General features: G+C 47.6%; 1 protein-coding gene across 1 annotated transcript in view; it reads left to right on the top strand.

Annotated features, from left to right (window-relative positions):
• Positions 1-19,521, top strand: part of HARBI1 (harbinger transposase derived 1) — a 107,480-nt gene that overhangs the window by 5,080 nt on the left and 82,879 nt on the right. Inside the window, exon 2 of the mRNA XM_069623219.1 lies at positions 1,048-1,146. The gene's annotated coding sequence lies outside the window, so the exon portion shown is untranslated. The remainder of the gene's footprint in view (positions 1-1,047; positions 1,147-19,521) is intronic.

The raw sequence follows: 19,521 nt of genomic DNA on the forward strand, positions 1-19,521 counted from the left end.
TCACTAGTTTTCTTTGAGATGCGTTTAAAAAAAAATGTATTTATTTTTTCTTTTTTTTCCTGAGCACCACACCAATACAATACAATTTGTGTGCCCCTTGCTTCTTTGTTTTTTATCACAGGTTATGTTTATAAAGATGTTATGTTTACAAATGCTTCCATTGTTCTGACAGCAGTTATTAGGAAATTAAACTGGGTGCCAAACAGAGACAGAAATACCCCAACCCATCCCTTGGCCAAACACATTTCATAGCGCTTCCTTTTTTATAAGTAATTGCAAAAAGCCCTATTGATTAACAAGGTTTGCATAATTTGTATTGTTTTGGTTAAATTCAACCTTAAACACAGTCTCAGCAATGGTCTTGTCAACCTGCTGAGCTACCCTGGGAGCCATCTACTATAGAGCAAGTCTATGCATCCCTTGATATATTAAAATCACTGCATTACCAACAGTTCATTGGTTGCACCGCTGCCCTAGAAGTGATGTAAAGTGGAATTCATGTATATCATCCTGTTGTGGGTGCCAGGCCTTTGCCTGCATGTGACACCATATGTTGCAGAGAAGCCAGGGGCCCTCGTGTCTGGCATGGCAGCTGCGGTAGTCTGCTGCTACGTCAGCACTGTCACCTAACTGCAGTATAAGCTACATGGCTATTACTTGGATGTTTCCGAAAGTTGGCTCACTGAGTTAAAAACTACTGTGTCGTATTCTATGTAAGATATGTAGATGAATGATTTTAATGCCAGCAGGTTGGACCTCCCAACAGCTGGTGCTCTTTTTTTCGCTCGCTCTATTTTTTTTTTTTTTTTTTTTTTCTCTGTGACTGATTATGAGTCACGTTTTCAGGTTTTCAGGTATGTGCTTTTTACTGCTCTCTCTACCAGCTAGGGAACCGTGGAGATTTCCCGGTTGGGCCCTGCACCCCAAGTCCCTTTTGTGTGCGGGGGACGATGTGTGCCGACTGACAGAGTGTAGTGCGCACATATTGGTACTGACAATCTGGTATTTTTAAAAATAAAAAAAAATGTATTGTACTTTTTATTGCAGGAACACAAATTGGCTTAATCATCCCATCTTGGACAGCAAAGTCACCAGCCGCAATGGCACCATAAAAAATCCTGACATCTGTTATGGGACTTTCCGACGGTAAGTGTTCCCTCTCCACAACTTCTTTATTCCTCCTCTCATTCTGTTCCTCCTCGATGCCACTCCATGCTCTCGATGTTCCTCCTGCCACAGGGTTGGCACCTTTTAGAGCAAGGTCTCGCCTTTGCCTTTGGGCTAATTGTGTTCTTTCATGCCTAACTACTTTTTCTAGCTACCACCTCAAAAGCTTTCTGCATTTTACCTACTATATCTGGATGACTTCCAACTACCACCTCCCCCATGTCTTGCCGGACTCCCTGTACAGTGTTCTTCATAAGTTACGAGCTTGCTCCAAACACCTGCCACAAACACTGTCTCCAAACACCCACACTTCATCTTCGTGTCTCATCCCTTTTATGCTCCTCCACTGGGGTTGGTCTTGGTGTAGTAAGGCAAAATGAGTTTCTATGACTGTGCCATTTGATTTGCTTCCTGTCCTCCAGCATAGCATGTATCCTAGTGCAAGACTTGTATAGAAGATGAACCCCCGGCTTTAAAGAGCCGCTCTGCCATCTTGAATTCCTTGGCTATGTTGCTGACTGCAGTGGAACCTGTGGTGAATGTTGCAAGTGCTTCTGAGTTGTTATCATTGACGAGTATGCAGGACACTTCGTTTCCCTCAGTCAGCCTTGGGGAGGGTGTGCAGTTTCCCTGTGCATGGTCGCTGGTCTTTTCACCATGCACTCAAAAGTGCTAGTAGTATCTTTTGGCAGGCATTTGACCATCACCTACCAAGTGATTGGGACAAAGTGTCAGTGACCTGGTGATCCACCTCATCACGCCTTCAGGACCATTAGCTCTAGGGCCCCCGACCCCTTCATCACCCGACTATATATTCAGTCAGGCAGCGGATGTATTCACACTTCACAGGGTTTGAAATTGAAATTCGATGAGCAGGAGCTAAAACCAGCCCTGAGTGCCTGGTAGCACCCTGTTGGCAGGAGCTACCGGGGGAACCAGGAGCTACCATCAGATGCTACGTTAACATTTTGCCCATTTTGTTTAAAAAAATGTATTTTATAATATTTTATTTAATTTTCAGTAGATTAAAAACATACAGTAACAGAACATTCCAATAAGGTGCTTTATAAATTCATTAAGTAACACTCAACCCGCCCCCTCCAATATAATCATCTCAGTTCATAGTCCAACCTGAAAACACGCAGCCATCGTATAAAGACGAATATAAAAGATACTCTGCCGGTAAAAAAAACAATGAATTCTTGCATAGATTTCTGCATTCTAACTGGTCATAAATCATTGCCTACCCCAAATATATAGCATCAAATCAAGAAATTCATTAACGAGGACCAGCACCTGTAGGGGGCGGGGATTGAGAAGAAAGCATCAGTAAGGAGGAAAAAAAGTTTCAAAATGTCAGTTACAGGATACAGGTGTAGGTTTCAATACACACCTCAGGGCTTCAGAAAGTGTTTCAATAACATTGGCTGAAAAAACATTTGTTCTTTGTCCCGCACATAGTCCAGGAATGGTTGCCAGATACATGTGAATCTTAGCATTTTCCCTTCCAGCATGGCTGAGAGTTTTTCTAGGCCTAATAATTCCCACACTTTCACCCACCAGTAGGCAATATGGGGCCCCTCTATGGACTTCCAAAATCGGGCCCTTGTGATCCGAGCCACTATAAGGAGGTAGAAAGCAAGGCTGCTCTATTACCGGACATCGGAAAAGAGCCGTCTTCTGGGGCATCCCCTAGCACCAATGGGTTCATAGGCAGCAAAATACCAGTGATCTCTTTAATTCTAGAGCGTACCTCTAGCCAGAAGGACTGTATAACAGAACATTGCCACCACAAATGCGCCAAATCACCTTTCTCGCCACAAACATGCCAGCATGTGTCCGGATAGTTGGGATTCCTCGCATGCAGCCTGCTTGGGGGTAAATACCATAGATAACACAATTTAATGGCGTTTTCTTTCACAATCGTACAGCGGGAGCTCGTTTGAGCTCTGAGCCATATCCTTTGCCAGGATTCTTCTGGAATCTCAATTCCCAACTCCCCCTCCCGTGCCCTCATATAAGGGAGCTTCTCTCCAGGAGGGACATTCTCTAAAGCTTTATAACAGGCTGAAACTCTATGGACCCGCTGACCTTCTAGTATTTTTATTATTCTAACCCAATCGGATCTGTGGCCGCAGCAATACAAGTGGCCCTATTTGTTAACCAGTGATGCAGCTGAATGAACCAAAAGCGGTCCGTCTCCAAAAAGTTGAATTTCTCTCTACACTCGGCAAACATCAGAGGTTCCCAATCCTTATATAAATCCCTCAGGCGTATTGGTTCAACGGGCTCCCAATTCTGAAACGCACCATTCGCCAGGCCCGGAGTAAAGGCCGGATTTTGGGAGATAGGGGAGAGAGGACCTAGGCCAGATTTGATCCCTCTTTGAGTACATGCCTTATCCCAGCTCTGTAGCGTGGCAGTCGTAGTGGTCGGGAGAGCCCGCCCATGGGTCCGGGCCTCTTTGGGAAGGAACGGAAGGTGTGCCAACTGGAATGGGGACACTGCCTGTTCAATATCTTGCCATTTGGGGAGCTCCAGAGGGTTTGCCCAGGTCAGCATAGCAGCAACCTGTGCCACGCTATAGTATCTCTGAATCGAGGGCATTCCCAGGCCTCCCGATGAGTTTACCCTGGTAAGGAGGTTAAGAGGTATTCTAGGCTTTCTCCCTTTCCAAACAAAGTGGCTTAATGCCTTCTGCATCTCAATGAGGTCTCCTTCAGGAATCCGCACTGGGAGAGCTTGAAAGACATCTAGAAGTTCTGGGAGTAAGGTCCTTTTGAGCACGCTAATCTGGCCCAACCAAGAAATCTCCTGGGATTCATGCTGTGAGAGCCATTCTTTCGCTTCCTTCAATAAGGCAGGAATATTGGCCTTGAAGATTCCCAGGTAAGACAGTCAATTTTATACCCAGGTAGGGGGATCTCATTCGTATTCCATGGAATGGAAAACTGCTTGAATAATTGCTGTCTCGCTGGAGGACTCAGTCAAGGCCAATCCAATGGATTTGAATGGATTCACTTGAAATCCTGACAAGACAGCAAAACGGGAGAGAAGATTCATCAACGGTGGCATGGACTTACTGATATCTCTTAGGAAGCAGAGCAGATCATCTGCATATAAGGCTAATTTATGACATTGCCCCGCATATTCAAAACCTAATACCTCAGGGTGGAGTCTAATTTGTTCGGCCAAGGTCTCCGTCGCTAAAGCAAAGACTAACCGAGAGGTGGCACCCCTGTCTCGTCCCTTTGCCTAAGGTAATCAAAGTGGTCCAACAAGCATTCACCCGATCTATTGTTGAAGGGAAGTGAAAATGTGATCATATTAATTTAGAGAATTTGGACCAAAACCCTCCAATACCAGTCTCGGGTACCCCCAGGACATGTTATCAAAAGCCTTATGGGCGTCTAAGGATAGAATGGCTAGCCTCCCCAGGATCCTCGGGGTCAGGGCAATTGGGTCTATTGCTTGTGCTGAGCTATTACGGATTAAGCCTGTTTGATCCCTCTCTGTCAAGGACGGGAGAATCTCACCCAGTCTTCCTGCTATAATCCTACTTAGCTTTGCGTCCGTATTTAATAAAGCAATCGGACGATAGTATATACACTCAGTAGGGTCTTTCCCTAGCTTCATTTCAACACCGAGCCCGTGACCCAAATATTATTAAATAATGTAGTCAAGTAAGGGGCCAATTCAGTACCAAAGGTTTTATAAAATCTGTTTAAAAGGCCGTCTGGCGGAAGGGAACGGATTGCGAGCTTCGTTTCTTTAAGCGTTATATGTTCCTCCTAAACGGTCTCGGGATGCTTGGGTCACCCAAGGCAACTGTGCCTTCTGTATGAAATCCTGGGCTCATTTCAGATCTGTATTAAACGACGCAGAGTGTTCCCTAAAGACATTTTCTATAATTTGCAGTTTCCCTCCCTCTGAATTAATAGTTCCCATTGACATCTTTCAGGGAGTCAATATGATCTTGCGTTGCCTGCCTTTTCAGCTTTGCTGCTAGCAGCCGATTAGCTTTGTTCCCCCTTGAGTAATATTGCTTGGTTCTCATAATGCCATATGCCGCCTGGCTCATATGATGTGCCTCTAAGGCCTTGCGAGCCACTCGTACGTCCCTGAGCAATCTACGGGAGCGTTTCTTTTTGTACAATTCCTCCCTCTCTCACCATTCCCTTTCCAGCTGATCCTACACCTGTCTCCTCTCCTAGCTTCCCGCCTAGCCACTGTTTGTGCGGTAATGTGTCCCCTGATTACCACTTTTCTGGCATCCCATACCGTGAGATAGTCTACCTCCCCTGTGTCATTATCAGAGAAATAGTGGACTATGGCTTTAGAGACACTGTCTCGGAACTGAACGTCGCCCAACAGGAGTTCGTTCATATGCCACATTCTTGTAGGGAGTGGGGCAGCATAGAAAGGGGCCATTGTTAAAGATACCGGGGGCGCAATCAAATAAAGCCTGCAGGAGGATTTCTACACCTATTAACTGGGGGACCAGTTTGTCTGAAATGAGGAACATGTCCAATCTGGAGAAGCCCCCATGTGCTGCAGAGCAAAAGGTATAATCATGCTCCTCCTGATGAGAAAACCGCCATTCCTCGATAAGCGAATTATCGCGGAGCAGAGAAGTGAGCGCTAAAAAGTTCTTTTTATCTGCAGCAGAGGGGGCAAAGTCTTATCAACCAATGGGCTGACCACAGCGTTAAAATCTCCCGCTATCATGGGTGCTCCCTCGGCCTGTTCATACAATTTCGACAACGAAGCAAAGAACACATCCTGGTGGGAGTTGGGTGCATATAGCAAGACCAAAGTTATTTTCCGCCCCGTATTTCAGCCACCAGCATAATATATCTCCCATCTCTGTCACCCAACACCCTCTCCACCTTCAGGGGGACCTCTCTGCGCATCAGATTAGCCACTCCTCGCTTCTTTAAGCCAGCAGAAGCACAATATCTAGTGGGATACGAGTTCTCATTAAGCCAAAACTCCCCTGATGGCAGAGGTGAGTTTCCCGAAGAAACAAGAGGTTGGGATTAAGAGTAATTAATCTATGGAATAGAACTTTATGGGGGGAATTTGAAACTGGCACGTTCAAGTAGAGGCAGCTTAAGTTCTGTCCCATCTCTGTTCACTTAAAATCCTGTGCGTAGCCCTAGAGATGAACTCGCCCCCATCGGATACCTCCCCTCATGTCTCCACGCAAAGCAGACCATTCAGAGAGAGCACTCTCTTGACAACACAGCATTCCCAAGGACAGAAATGAGCCCCCCATCTTTCATCCAAAGAACACCAGGACTGACATTGTGATAAAAGCAGCTAAAATAACATGTCAACTTAACTTAAAATAAGTGAAATTGATAAATACACCAAAAAGAATGAAAACAGTAAGAGCAGAACAAAAGGCCACATCGGCCTTCTCATAACATTGTAACATCGCACTCGGGCGACTAAGTGGGCGCAATCCATATCTGGGTGCCGGGTCAAACGCTCTCCATCTCATCCTGAGTACAACTCCACCCAACGCTCCGCATATAACCGTAGTAATCTACCACTTGAGACTCCGCTCACAGTCTCCTAGGAGGCAGAAAAGTCTTGGTCACCAAGCTTCAATTAAGCATAATGTATGAGAGATGCCCTTATCCAGTGGATAGGACCAAGGATCCTATGAACCTCGAACCTTGTGTTAGGGCCCTTTCCCCAAATCAGGAGGAGTCCACATTCTCTGCTACCCTACCCTGAGAGCTCCCCTCCACTACCCAACCCCTGGGCTTCCTCTTCATGTCTTTTGGTGTGGGTCTAACCGACCGTTCCCTTGAAGCCCTGTGACCCCCATCAGTGCTGTCAGCATCAGGGTCCGCCATCAGCTCCCTTCCTTCGTCCTCCAGGCCGATAGCGTAGGACCGGTTGTGCAGTTCAAAAGAATCTTGCAACGGTAACGGCCATTTTTCACCTGGAGACAGGCTGTGGGTGTTTGTGATTCACTAGCGTGTATGGTGACAGGTCTTCGAAGAAAGTAATTGTAAATCCCTGGAAATTCACTGGCTCTGCCTTTCTAGCCGCTGCCATTATTGCCTCCTTTTGATTAAAGAAATTAACCCTAGAGAGAACGTCGGGGAGGAGATTCCGCCTCTGCTGGAGTGAAGTAGTCCAGAATCAAGTCCTCCGAGTCTCCAAGGGACAACAAGGTTTTGAAAAGATCCTTTACGTAGTTGGGGAGGTCTTGATCAAGCATGTGTCTTGGGATGCCACATAGTCGAATGTTGTTCTTTCTTGAGCGGTTTTCTAAGTCGACTTGTTTGGCTCCCATTTCCTCCAGCCGCTCCTCAATATTCCTGACTCTCCCTGCAAGCTCCTCATTCCCATGTGTTTGCTCACATGCCAGATTTTCTAGGTCATCAGATATGTGAGAGTCCAAATCGGCAATGGAGCAGGCTAGAGAGTCTTTAAAGGATGTTATTTCTAGCTTTATCTCCTGATCTCCTGGGGGATATCTTGTTTAAGACTTTTCAACATATCCTCAAAGTGCAGCATGGATAAAGCAGACTCTGGGGGTGGAGGGGGGGGGGGTTTAGTCCACCCCTTGCGAGGCATGGACATCTGCTTTGGTAGTCTGCGTCTTTTGTGTAACAGGAGTAGAAGGGGCCAAGTATGCTGTGATTTTGCTCCCCTTGTGCTTATGACCAGATCTGGGCCATATCAGGAAGGGCAGATGGAAAATTAACACACTCCAGCCCTCAGAAGCCCGTGGAATGTGAAAACCTCCCCCCTCCCCTTCGCACCCCCCCCTCTTTTGGAGCCCTCAATAATGCCAAACTTAATACGGAAGCAGTGTCCTTCAGAAGCCAGCTAACGAGCACAAGACCAGCAATGGCGATTTCCAGGGTTGGGACAGCTTGCAGGAGTGTCCAGGGGCGCCCGGCGCCATGCCCCTGCCAAATTCTTCACCCAGCCAGCCTTAGTGCACGCCCAAAAGAATCTGCTTCACCACCCTCCAGTCCACGCAGGCAAGTGATTCAGTGGGGCAAGGAACACAGCCTGCAAGCTATAAGCCCCATTCACATGCCCCTGCCAACTCTTCACCCAGCCAACGGATGCGCACCTCAAAGGATCTGCTTCATCAGCTTCTAGTCCACGCAGACCAGTAATTCAGAGGGGCAAGGATCACAGGCTATAAGCCCCACTCTCAACTGCCCCCCCCCCCACACTTGTCACAGGGGCCCACTCACCTCCTCACGAGACCAGTCGTTTTACCCCTGCAGGCCCTCCACTTCCGCCACAATTCTCACCCAGGCAATTATGTTTATTTATTTTATATAGCGCTCCAAACCAAGGAGTAAAAGGGCGCTTAAGGATAGGTTACAGAAAGAACTACAATATATATACATTTTGCGGTTATACATTTGTAGAGGTAATGTACAAACAATGGTAGTTAGAGCATGCGGTTAAACATTTGTATGGTATGTACAGTTGAAGGCAAGCGTCCCCAACCAGCACGATCCTCCCCGCAATGAGAGACAATAATGGACTCTCCCAGGATGGGAATAAGGCCAAGACAAAGTGCGGGTGAGCGTAAATGGGAGTTTATCAATCAGAATGGGCATGCAAAGAACTCTGCAAACTCCGAGAGCGCTCTGTCTGACAATAGCAAAGACAGGCGTGTATATTTACAAAGAACGTCATCCGAACCTACATACTATAGGGGGCACAAGTTCATTGGGATTGGGTGGCGACGACTAGCTATAGGTGCTGCTGCGATGTGGTTGGCCGCGGCTGGAGGACATCACTGGTTAGCCTCGTGGGTTGGGCTGGGCCTGGCAGGTCAGCTGGGTTCATCCGGGCGGTGTCGTTGTGCCACTGTGGCCAGTGTCAGAGATGAATGCCTTTTCCTGACTTCTTTGCCCTAGGCCATGCACACTGCAGTCATTCAACCATTTGCAATATTATCTTCTTTAGTAAATCTTCCAATAGGTTATTCTACAGGTTAATGCAACACAGGAGGAGTGCACCTAGAGTGGGGTTTGTTGGCGATTTATCAGTACATGGTTACCAGCGTCCTGTTGACCGGGTACCATAGGTCGTGGGGTTGGGTCTCGGGGCATGGGACAGGCGGTACATGTCATCATGTCTTGTTAGAAGTCATTATGGATGTGTTGCTGTAATGTTGCCATAATATTGGATGTCCTAATTTTACAGGGGCTATTAACCTAAGGTGAGCCGGTGGGTCGTGGGGCTTAAGAAAGGGCGCCTCTGGATTTGTTTTCAGGCTGAGGTTTACTGCTGGGTTGTAAATAATACAGGTGGCGGGCCGTGGCCTTGGGTGCGGCAGAGGGAACTACAAATCTTTGGAGCGGCTCCAGCCGAGTTGGGGGAGGTGGAGCAGCGCGGCACAGGCCTCTGCTTTCTCGGCTGGCAGGCTTCGCTGGGGGGTAGGAGAGGGAATGGCCTTGCATATGCTCACAAAGGTATTTTCCTCATGTGTTGCCGATTTTAGGTGAAAGTAGCATAAACATTCAAATAATATACAATACTAATTGAGTTATTTCAAAGCTCACGTTTTAACATTGCTAATGCCTCTCATATAACCAATCCGAGCACATTACTTGTAAACTATGTTTTTTAACAACTACAACATTTTGTTATATGCTTATACATTCGCGGTGAGTGAGGTTGGTGGAGCACATAGAAACAACTCGAGACTGATGGTAGTGTCACATAGTGGGCTTGGACACACACACATATGGTGCATTGTCGTGCACCCTTTACGCGAGCCCTCAATATGGTTGCATTTCTCTTTCTTTGCACTCTAGCAGCATTAGTTCGGTTATGGCGCGGGACAGTGGGGTGCAATCTTTTCAATGACACACATAACAAAAAAAACCCGGGGAGCTTTTACTATTTGCGCATAACTGCAGGGATGTGGGTGCTTCATTCCTAGTGCCATATGGGCACACATTCTGCCATATTTATACATTGTACAGGTCTTTTAGTCAGAGAGGTTGTGGACAGAACGCTTCCATCGCAGGTAGTTTTCTCATTAGTATTTGGGAACTTTGCTTTTGTCAAAGGACCATTTTACAGTTCTTTTTCCACCCAGGCCCTGCTGGCCGGGTCATGCTGGGAGCAGCGATACACTGCGGAAGGGAAATGTTACAGTGTTGGTATCTTACACTAGCTCATGTCCGTCTTGTTCGTGGGAACGGGCTCTCAGCAGATCTGCCAGAGAGCTGTGGCCACAGGGATAATTGAAACTCTCCAAAGGTGGGGGCCGCGCTGCGGTGCGCAGAGCCCAAACCATCTCTATTAGACAAAATGGTTTCCGAGGCCTAGCTAAATTCAGCAGGTTTGGTCAATGTCTTCGGCAGGTGACCCATCCACCACCTGGGCACTGGTGGTAAGGAGGGGACCCCTGACGAGCCATGCCCCTCACCGGGGGAGAGGATGCAGGGGAGGGGGGTCTTTTGGACCAATCCTCCCCTACACAGTATATACAGTTTGTATTGTGCTTGGTCTGACTTGGGATTAGTTTTATCCAGTAGCCAGCCAATGACTAATTTCCTGAACAATTGGAAGGATTTGGTCGATTTTGATGTTCAACGGCAGGGTGTTCCAAAGTTGAGGGGCCAGGACCGTGAAACTCGAGCCACCGGCTTTTAGTGGTGAATCTGGGCACGGTGAAGCAGAGAGTATTGGAAGATCTAGTAATTCTGGTGCTCGGCTTCAAAGTGAGTTTGTTAGTGAGATAGGGAGGGCTAGGTGTCTTAAGGCTTTGTAGGTGAGGCAGAGGGTTTTTAAGTCAATTATTTGTTGAATGGAGAGCCATTTGCAAGATATTCTTATGTGGGAAATGTGCTCTCGCCTGGGAATGTTTAGTGCTGCTCGCAGCGCATTGTTTTGGAGAACCTGAAGTTTATTGATTATAGCTTGGTTGTCACCTAGGTAGAGGCTATTTCAGTAGTCGAGTTTCGACTTTTATGAAAGCCCTGGCCAGTGTGAGGCAGCTATTGGTGGATAGAAAAGGTCTGCAGGCCCTAATTAGTTTCCCGGTGTAGGCGGTGGCTGAGGCGGTCATGTTGACTTGTTTAAAGAGGTTGGTATTGGCGTCAAGGTAAAAGCCTAAGGTTTTCATGTTTTTAACGACTGGGATGGTGTTGGTGTAGTCAAGGCTGAGTTTCTGTAGGTTGTTGGGTGATCCAACTAAGAGGAGCTCAGTCTTCTCATCATTCAGGCAGAGGCCATGTGTGGCCATCCATGCCTGAATGATAGAGAAGATTTTGTTAATCGTAGTGACGTCAACATTGTAGTTGCCAGTGATGGTGAGGAGTATCTGGGTGTCATCTGCGTAGTTGGTGTAGGTGACACCCAGATGGTCCAGTTTGTCAAAGAGAGGCCTTCTAAAGATGTTATATAGGGTGGGGGAGACACAAGAAACTTGTGGGACACCGTAGGTAATGGGGACGGGGTCTGCTGCAGCCACAGATGAAAATACCCTCATGGTTCAGTTGGCTAAGGATTGTATCCACATGACAGCAGAGGGGGGGGGGGGAAAGTGGGTAGCAGATGAGAGGTGGTTGCAGAGTATTTTGTGGTTGACCAGGTCAAAGGCTGCTGAAGGGTCTAGAAGGAGTAGGATAGCTGCCTTTGTCCTTGATGTCATCAATTTGACTTTTGAGGTCAACAAGGGAAGTTTGTGTTCCATGTTGAGCTCCAAAGCCAGATTGACGCAAGCCTAGCAATTGATTGGACTCTTAAGTAATCTTGAATTTGCAAGTAGGCAACTCTGTCAAGGATTTTTAGCAGGAAGGGGACCGTGGTGATATGCCTGTAGTTAGTGGGAATGGCAGGGTCAAGGGATTGTGTTTTATTATTATTTTTTTTATTTTTTTTAAGAAGAGGGAGAACCCAGGAATGTTTCAGGTTGTTGGGTACAGAGTTGGTCGATGAAGGGGGGATGGGTATCTCGCTGCATCTTTGATCTGGGCGGGGCAGCTATCCCTTTTGCAATTAGAGGGTTTGAGGGATGCTATAATTTTTTGGATTTCGGGTATAGTGAACTTTTTGAACGTGAAGCCAGATGTGGTATTGGTAGGGGTGGATATGCTAGGGGTGGAGGCGTTACTGTTGGAAAGTTGTAGTCGTTTGGCCTCGATTTAGGTTTGAAGACCAGTGATTTTTGTTGGCAAGGGCATTTTGGATGCTAGTGCATCATGGTTTGTCTTTCACACAGGTGTCCGTCGGTGGGTTGGGATTTTATAATTCCTTCAGAATGGTGAAGAGTGCTTTAGCAGAGGCTCCTGCATTGATTGTTCTGACGTTGTAAACTTCCTACTTGGTGCGGATTATCTCTTTTTTTGTAATGGGAGGAGATAGTCGTGAGATTGGTTTTGTTCTCAACTGAAGGAGTTAATTTCCATAGGGTTTCCATCGTGGCTTTCTTTTTTCTGAGAGTTTTGAGTTCAGGTGTGTACCAAGAGTTCAGATGAGTTCTGGGTTTACCATTGCGTAACTTTAGTGGGGCAACGGCGTCAATGGCGTTAGTCATGGCGTCATTGTAGGTGCTGATTAGAAGGTTGAAGTCGGCAGCGGCTGGGAGCGTGTTTAGGAGGGGGAGAACCAGTGGTGTAAGGTTATCCGCAGTAATGTTGCACTTGTTTCTGGTCAAGTAGGCTGGTGTGTGGGGGCACTGCTTGGGGGTTAGGGTTGTTGATGCTAATGTCAAAAGGTATGAGGGAATGGTCAGTCCATACAAGAGGTTGTGGGGCTTTGCAGGTGATATTGCAGATATGTGCTGCGACCCAATCAATAGTTCTGCCTTTCTGATGGGTGGGTAGTGTAATGACTTGAGTAAAATCATGCTCAGATAGGGCGTTAGCCAAGGAGGCGGCGGGAGAGTCGTTAGGGTCGTTGTACCCTAGATTAAAGATTCCTAGAATATTTTGGGCGAGGGGCTTGGAGTTCTCTGCTATGAGGGAGGTAATGTCTTCCTCGAAGGTACCTGTGGGACCTGGGGGTCTGTATATTAGTTGCAAAGTAATTGTACTCTTAGGCGTGGTTTGTATTTTGATGGTGATGTGCTCGCATGATTTTAGTGGGAGGGAGGTAATAGATCTGAGGTCGAGTGAGGATTTGAATATGAATGCTACACCTCCTCCGCAAGCATTAGGTCTGTCAGCTCTGAGGATAGAGTAATTGACGGGAACAGCAAGGGTTAGGTAGGGTCCTGCTGCTTCATGTAGCCATGTTTCTGTAGTAGCAAGGGAGTCGAGGTCTGCTGAGAGGATGATGTCACCGATTTCGGTAGAGTGAGCAACTGATCTGACATTGAATAGTGCTCCTTTTAGAGATGCCGTGTTGGTAGCATTTGCGCTATTCTTATTGGTGGCCTTGGACATAGGTGTTGCAGGCAACTTCCTGGATGTGGTGTGGAGTCTAGAGCCGATTGTTGTTGTGGGCAGAGAAGATGGGGTTGGTTGTGGGGCGGTATCCTGGTGGATTGGGAGGGCTAGGGTTGGTATCAGTGTAGTCCACTTTAGTAGGGTTGATGGTGTTGGGTATGGTGTTAACTGGTGTGGTGCTGACTTTTGCAGTGTGGTGTTGGTGAGCAGTGTGGGGGAAAGGTGTGGGACGGGATGGGGTGGTGTCTTGGGCAGCTGAGTTTAGCTAGTCCATTATTGTATATGTAGCTGTTGCTGCTACATGGTGTATTGTTCATGACACAAAAAGGGAACATGGTGAGAATGAGCCAAAAGAGCATAGTTGGGAGTGCGACGTGGTTTGGGCTGCTAGGCTATGGACGGGTTAGGTGGCTATGGGTTGGGCACAAGCACGTAAGCACAGTAGGCAGTTGCAGGTTTGGCTTGAACTGTAATTGGCAAGTGGAAGTGGGCTATTTGAATGTACACGTGGTAAATCTAGATAGGCAATTCCGATTTTGGTAATGGAGTACGGAGATACGTGGATTCAGTTTTGGTAATACAATGCAGTCGTATGCTAAAATCGAAATTGCTAATATTGTGCAGAAATGGGCAGTTTCAATTATGCTACTACAATGCAGGCATAGGCTAAAATCGAAATTGCTAATATTGTGCAGAAATGGGCAGTTTCAATGATGCTACTACAATGCAGGCACAGGCTAAATTCGAAATTGCTAATATAGTGCAGAAATAGGCAGTTTTAATTTTGCTTATACAGAGCGGACATAGGCTAAATTCGATTTTGCCAATATAATGCAAGAGTGGGCAAGATACTTTTGCTAATGCAGTGCAAGAACCTAAACCATTGGGTATTAATAAAGGTCACACAGAAGTAGTGCTGGCAGAGTTGAGTAGGTACAGGTTATACATTGAAGCATTAAGTGGCAATTTTTTGGGCACAGTGCGTAGAGAGGCGGGTGCAATGCGACAGCGGTACAAGATGGACCTTGGAGGTGGCAAAGTTAGGAGATGCAGGAGTTCAGTGATAGTCGGTGAACAGTGAGGCCGTGTGATGCGTTCCACAGAGGCTGCGCTTGTCCCACGCGGCCTCTCGCTGCTGCCTCCAGAGAGAGCTCGCCGGATCACCAAGGTTAGAACGCTCCCGGGGTGGGGGGTGTGGGGGCATCCAGCATCTGCAAATACTCCTGATGGCTCCAAGCCAGGGAAATCCCCTCCGTCCCCCTACCTCCTCTGGCCGCTCTTCTCCGCAATGGAGCCGTTCACAGGGGTCCACTCGTCTCCTTCACAGGATCAGACATTTCACCCCTGCAGGCACTCCACTTGCGCCGCAATTCTCACCAGGCAGAGCGAGGATGTATGTTCTGTTCCACAGAGGCAGCACTCGTGGCCTCTCACTGCTGGTAAGAGCGCTCCCGGAGGCTGGGGGGGTCTGGCAACTGCCAATGCTCCCGGTAACTACAAACCAGGGAGCCCACCCCCTCTGTCCCCTACCTCCTCAGGTCGTTCTCTCCGCAGTGGAGTTGTTCCAGTTTCCAGCTACCTCGTTTCCTGCACTCCAAGTGCCCTCAGTGCTGGAGGGGTCTCCGCCACCAACGGTCCACGGGGAGGGCTCCGATCACTCTGCTTCTCCTGCACCAATAAGCCTCGGCATCAGGTACCTTCTTGGGGCCGCACCACACCAGCCTCCTCCAAGCCTCGGTGCTGGTCCAGTTACTCAGTTCACTGGACCATGGTGCTGCAGCGCCAATAAAATAACTGTTCGCCCACCATTTTGCGAGCCCGCGCTGATTCCTCTCGGACCTTCGACTGTCGGGCTCCTCCAGCAGCACTTAGAATTATGGCAAAATCAGCTCCTCAAGCCCCGGGGACCTTCTGCCAGGATTTCTTTATCAGGTCATTGTATTTAGGGCATTTAAAATAGCTTGACCAGGCACCCTTCAACTGAGCCTACAGCAGCCACGTCCCCCCCCCCCCCACACCACGTTTTGCCCATTTTGTATGAACCATTGTGTTTTTTAGATGTGTTCTAATTCTTCTTTAATAACATTCTCAAATACTCAGTTTATGTAAAATGTTTGTAAGGCATCAGTTGGCCTGAGTAGCCAAAGGTAGCTCCTGGTAGCTGTTCCTTTCAAGCTAACCAGGCTCTCCTAGGGTAGAAGCAGGAGCTAAATAACTCCCAGCAATTTTAAACCCTGGTTCATACCTGCCCTCAAAGTCTTCTAGTATGTCTGTATAAATTGTCGCTGAGTTCCGCACTTCCTGCAGATTAAAACTTTTTACCCTACTTACTTCCTTCTCCAACTTTTTAGTCTAGGTTTGGAGATTCTCGTAACTGGGGGGGGGGGGGGGGGGGTTAGTATCATTCTTTATCCAGGTTCCTCAAAGGGCCAGCTTCCTATTTTAGTGTCATGTGGCAAACTTCAAACTCCTGAGGCTAGCCAGAGGATCACCTCAGACCCCCCCCCCGGGCCCAGCGTCATGCTGCAAACATTGGCACCCAGCCCCCTTGGCTGCCCTAGGGTTCAAGCACAGGACGTAGTCACATGTTCTAATTAGTTACTCTTTCTTGCTTCACAACCCTGCAATGCACAATTCTACTGCCAGAATCGAGCTCGATATCCACCGCAGGTCATTGGGGTGCTTAAATTGGCACTCCATGAAGAGCCAATGCTACACCTTCAAGAATGGTGATGGAATTGTGAATATAACAGATATGACTGTGACCTCCCACCCCCCCTTTTTTTTTCTTCTCTTTTTCCCTCTTCCTGTTTGTGTTGTCTTTTGTACTTGTATATGTGTATTAGTTGTATGTTCCTTGAATTCATTGGATATAGTTATTATGCTAGAATGCGCAAAATATGATATTTACAATGCACTGTAATTTTGATTTACTGCTTAGTATGAGACGTTGTGTACTTTTTATGAAAATGTTGTTGTGTATTGGAAACTTACTAAATGTTTCTGAAGGAGGAAAAAAAAAAAAGAATGAGATGAAACCGGGAACACTTCTGCAAATTTAGCCAGGACAAATCAAGGTAGCTTGGAGAGCAGTCAAGGGTAAGTCTCAGGAATAGTGGGGGTGATTTGAGGTCTTGGATGAGTACACACAATACAATAGGACACAACAATTACCCTGACAGTCGTATATCAAAAACATACAATTTATTAGGCCTTTGACAAACAAGTGTGACTAATGATGCACACAGTAATTCTACTACTTAAACACAACTATATAAAACATAGGTACAATCACTTTTTGGTCAATGCTGTAAAGTGCAGATTCTCACCAAAACCTGGAAGCGCACAAACTTTAACACAATGGCTAACTCCAGAAATGGGTATCCCTAATTTAAGAAGTCCAGCCCTACGAAGACTTGAGCCTTGTGCTCAATGTTATGTTTGTGTGTAAAAGCGCTCATCGATGCATAAAGCTCAGAAAGGACAAACTTCAATCGGAAGGAAAGTTAGAAGAGTACACTGGAGTGTGAGAAATTCGGTTCCAAGAGTCAGAGGTGGGTCTGCTATGGAGAACAAAACTGTCCCCAACATTCGGACAACTATAGGAAGCAAGAGCCACCCAAGTCAAGACAAAGACCACAAGGGACCCTTTGTGCGTAAAAAGGGATTGGATGAATTAGCGGCCACCGGTAAGTGGTATGATTACTCACCGTCCTTGGCCCACTCCGGGTTCAAACTTGGCAGGTTTGAAGGTCGCCCGGACTACATAATCCCCCTTCTTGGTTACGCTTCAAAGTGAACAGACGCGATGGGTGCGGATGCAGGTCCCTCTCGTCTTGAATGCAGGACAAAGAAAACGCATCCAGCTGGTCTCGGGAAACTTATGGCCGAAAAGTTGCCAGCAGCGATCACAACTGTCACACAGTGACGCAGGAGCACCCAAGTCTCGCGGACTGACGCACCCTTCTCTCTCGCTGCCCAAAGCAGTAGGGACAAGATTTGGCAAGAGGGTGCCTTACAGTGCGAACTAGAGTTCTCCCAAAGCTCAAGCCAAAACTCGATGTAGCAACGCTCCAGCACGGGTGCCAAGGGACAAGCTGGTCTGTCCCCTGGAGGGCCCAGGGACACTTAAGAGAAGGCTTGTTTGCAGGCCACCAAGGAGACATTGAGAGTGATTGGTCCCACTGCTCCAAAGGGTTGAAGCACCTTTGCAGGTCTTCTGAGATTAAGCGCAAAGCAGGCCTCTACCGGGACAACAGCGGGCTCAGGGTGCCAAACCTTCTCTGCGCGGTTTCGGACTGTCCTTGGATCTGCTTCACCGATATGGATACTTGGCTCCGTGTAGAGGTCGATTTGGACCTCGGGGTGATCTGCGGGTCTGCACTCAGAGCCCCATCTCATATCCTAAAGTCCAGTGAGTGCTCGCACCCCAGCTGGCCAATGAGATCTGCCCCACTCATGCACGCTAGCAGTGGTCCAATTGGGGCCCACTGCAGCTTTCATGCTCTTGTGTACACCAGATATCCTGGCACCACGGCTTGAGACAGACAGTCCCAGCCACTTCCTGGGTACCCACACACGTGACTTGCATTATTAGCTTGTGAAAAGTGCTGGCTTTTGCAGAGAATACATGCCCAAAGACTCCTGGGCCACAAAGAGCAAGGGGAATGCCAAAGGACAAAATGTCCAAAGGAGAAGATAAAAAGACCTTGTGGCACGGCTATGACTGACACTATCCACAGTCATTAGCCAAACTCGATAAGCACTGGATGGCTCGGTAAAAGTTAATAAAAAGACACAAAAAGCTTTTGCTGCCACCAGTCTACCACTAGGCACTTTGTCCAGTTACCAAAAAATCCTTAAGGGATGTCTAGGGCCCGAAAACGCAGTGCACGGTACAGTGATGTACTTTGCACACTGAATTACAGTTGGCAAAAGTGGCAACAACTTCATAAAACGTAGGGAAACAATGGGCCTCATTGCGAGGTTGGAGGTAGCCATGCCCTTAATAAGGGCATGGCTACCCCCAAATTCTGGTCAGGCACTGGGTCTTGCGAAATGGGAATAACCGGACATTCTGACCTTTTGCGTGCCCGCTAATTCCCCTTGCGTGGGACCCGAAGCCGGTACGCCCCCCCATTCCCATTTGAGCCCCCATAGGGCTCAATGGAATGGGAAGGATGGTAGCAATGGCACTGTTCATAACGGTGCTGTTGCTACCATCCTGCTCTGCTCGCGGGTGCTGCTCTGCACGCGTGGTCTGGCCAAATGAGGCAGCATGGTAACAACTACCGGCGCCGTTGTTGTCTTACCGCCACTGTTGTAATGAGGCCCAATGTTTCCCAGTAATGACTGTCAGGACTAGTCAGTTTCCCCAGAAGGATGAGCGAAAGCCCAGTGGAGTGCAGCTGAAGGATGTGCTTCACTGGCAGAAAGTCTGGTCAGGAGGCTGAAACGAAAGCAAAATGTTAGGAAGACCACAAATATAGAGGTAAAACAGCATGTAAGTACTTAACACCCAATAGTGGTTTCAACCTCCGGTCAAAGGCAGACTTGTGCCTGGCCCCTTTTCTACTTACACCTTTTGCACTCCTTGCCCCTCCCCATCTCCTGTAATGAATCCAGTGGAGTCCCCAGTGGTGACCACCTCCCATATGGGGACGGCAGACACTACCTGATCCTGACCCAGGGAATGGCTAAATAATGGTGGATCGCATGGGGTGAGACCACCACTGGGGGAGGTGTGACTCCACCGGACGAGACATGATATTCCTCCCTTTCCCACTGAGAAAGACCCTATAATGAAGTCCCCAGTGGCTTATTGGCATTCTAGTCCAACTCCCAACTGTGACTCACTCCCAACTCCCACCTAACATCTTCTGTTTCTGATGCATCTTTTTGTAAGATCTTTGAACAACAATATCCAAGAAATCCAGTAACATCTATGGACTTCAAG

The sequence above is a fragment of the Ambystoma mexicanum genome, chromosome 11 (assembly GCF_040938575.1).
Source record: "Ambystoma mexicanum isolate Mex_15411 chromosome 11, UKY_AmexF1_1, whole genome shotgun sequence".
Classification (NCBI taxonomy): domain Eukaryota; kingdom Metazoa; phylum Chordata; class Amphibia; order Caudata; family Ambystomatidae; genus Ambystoma; species Ambystoma mexicanum.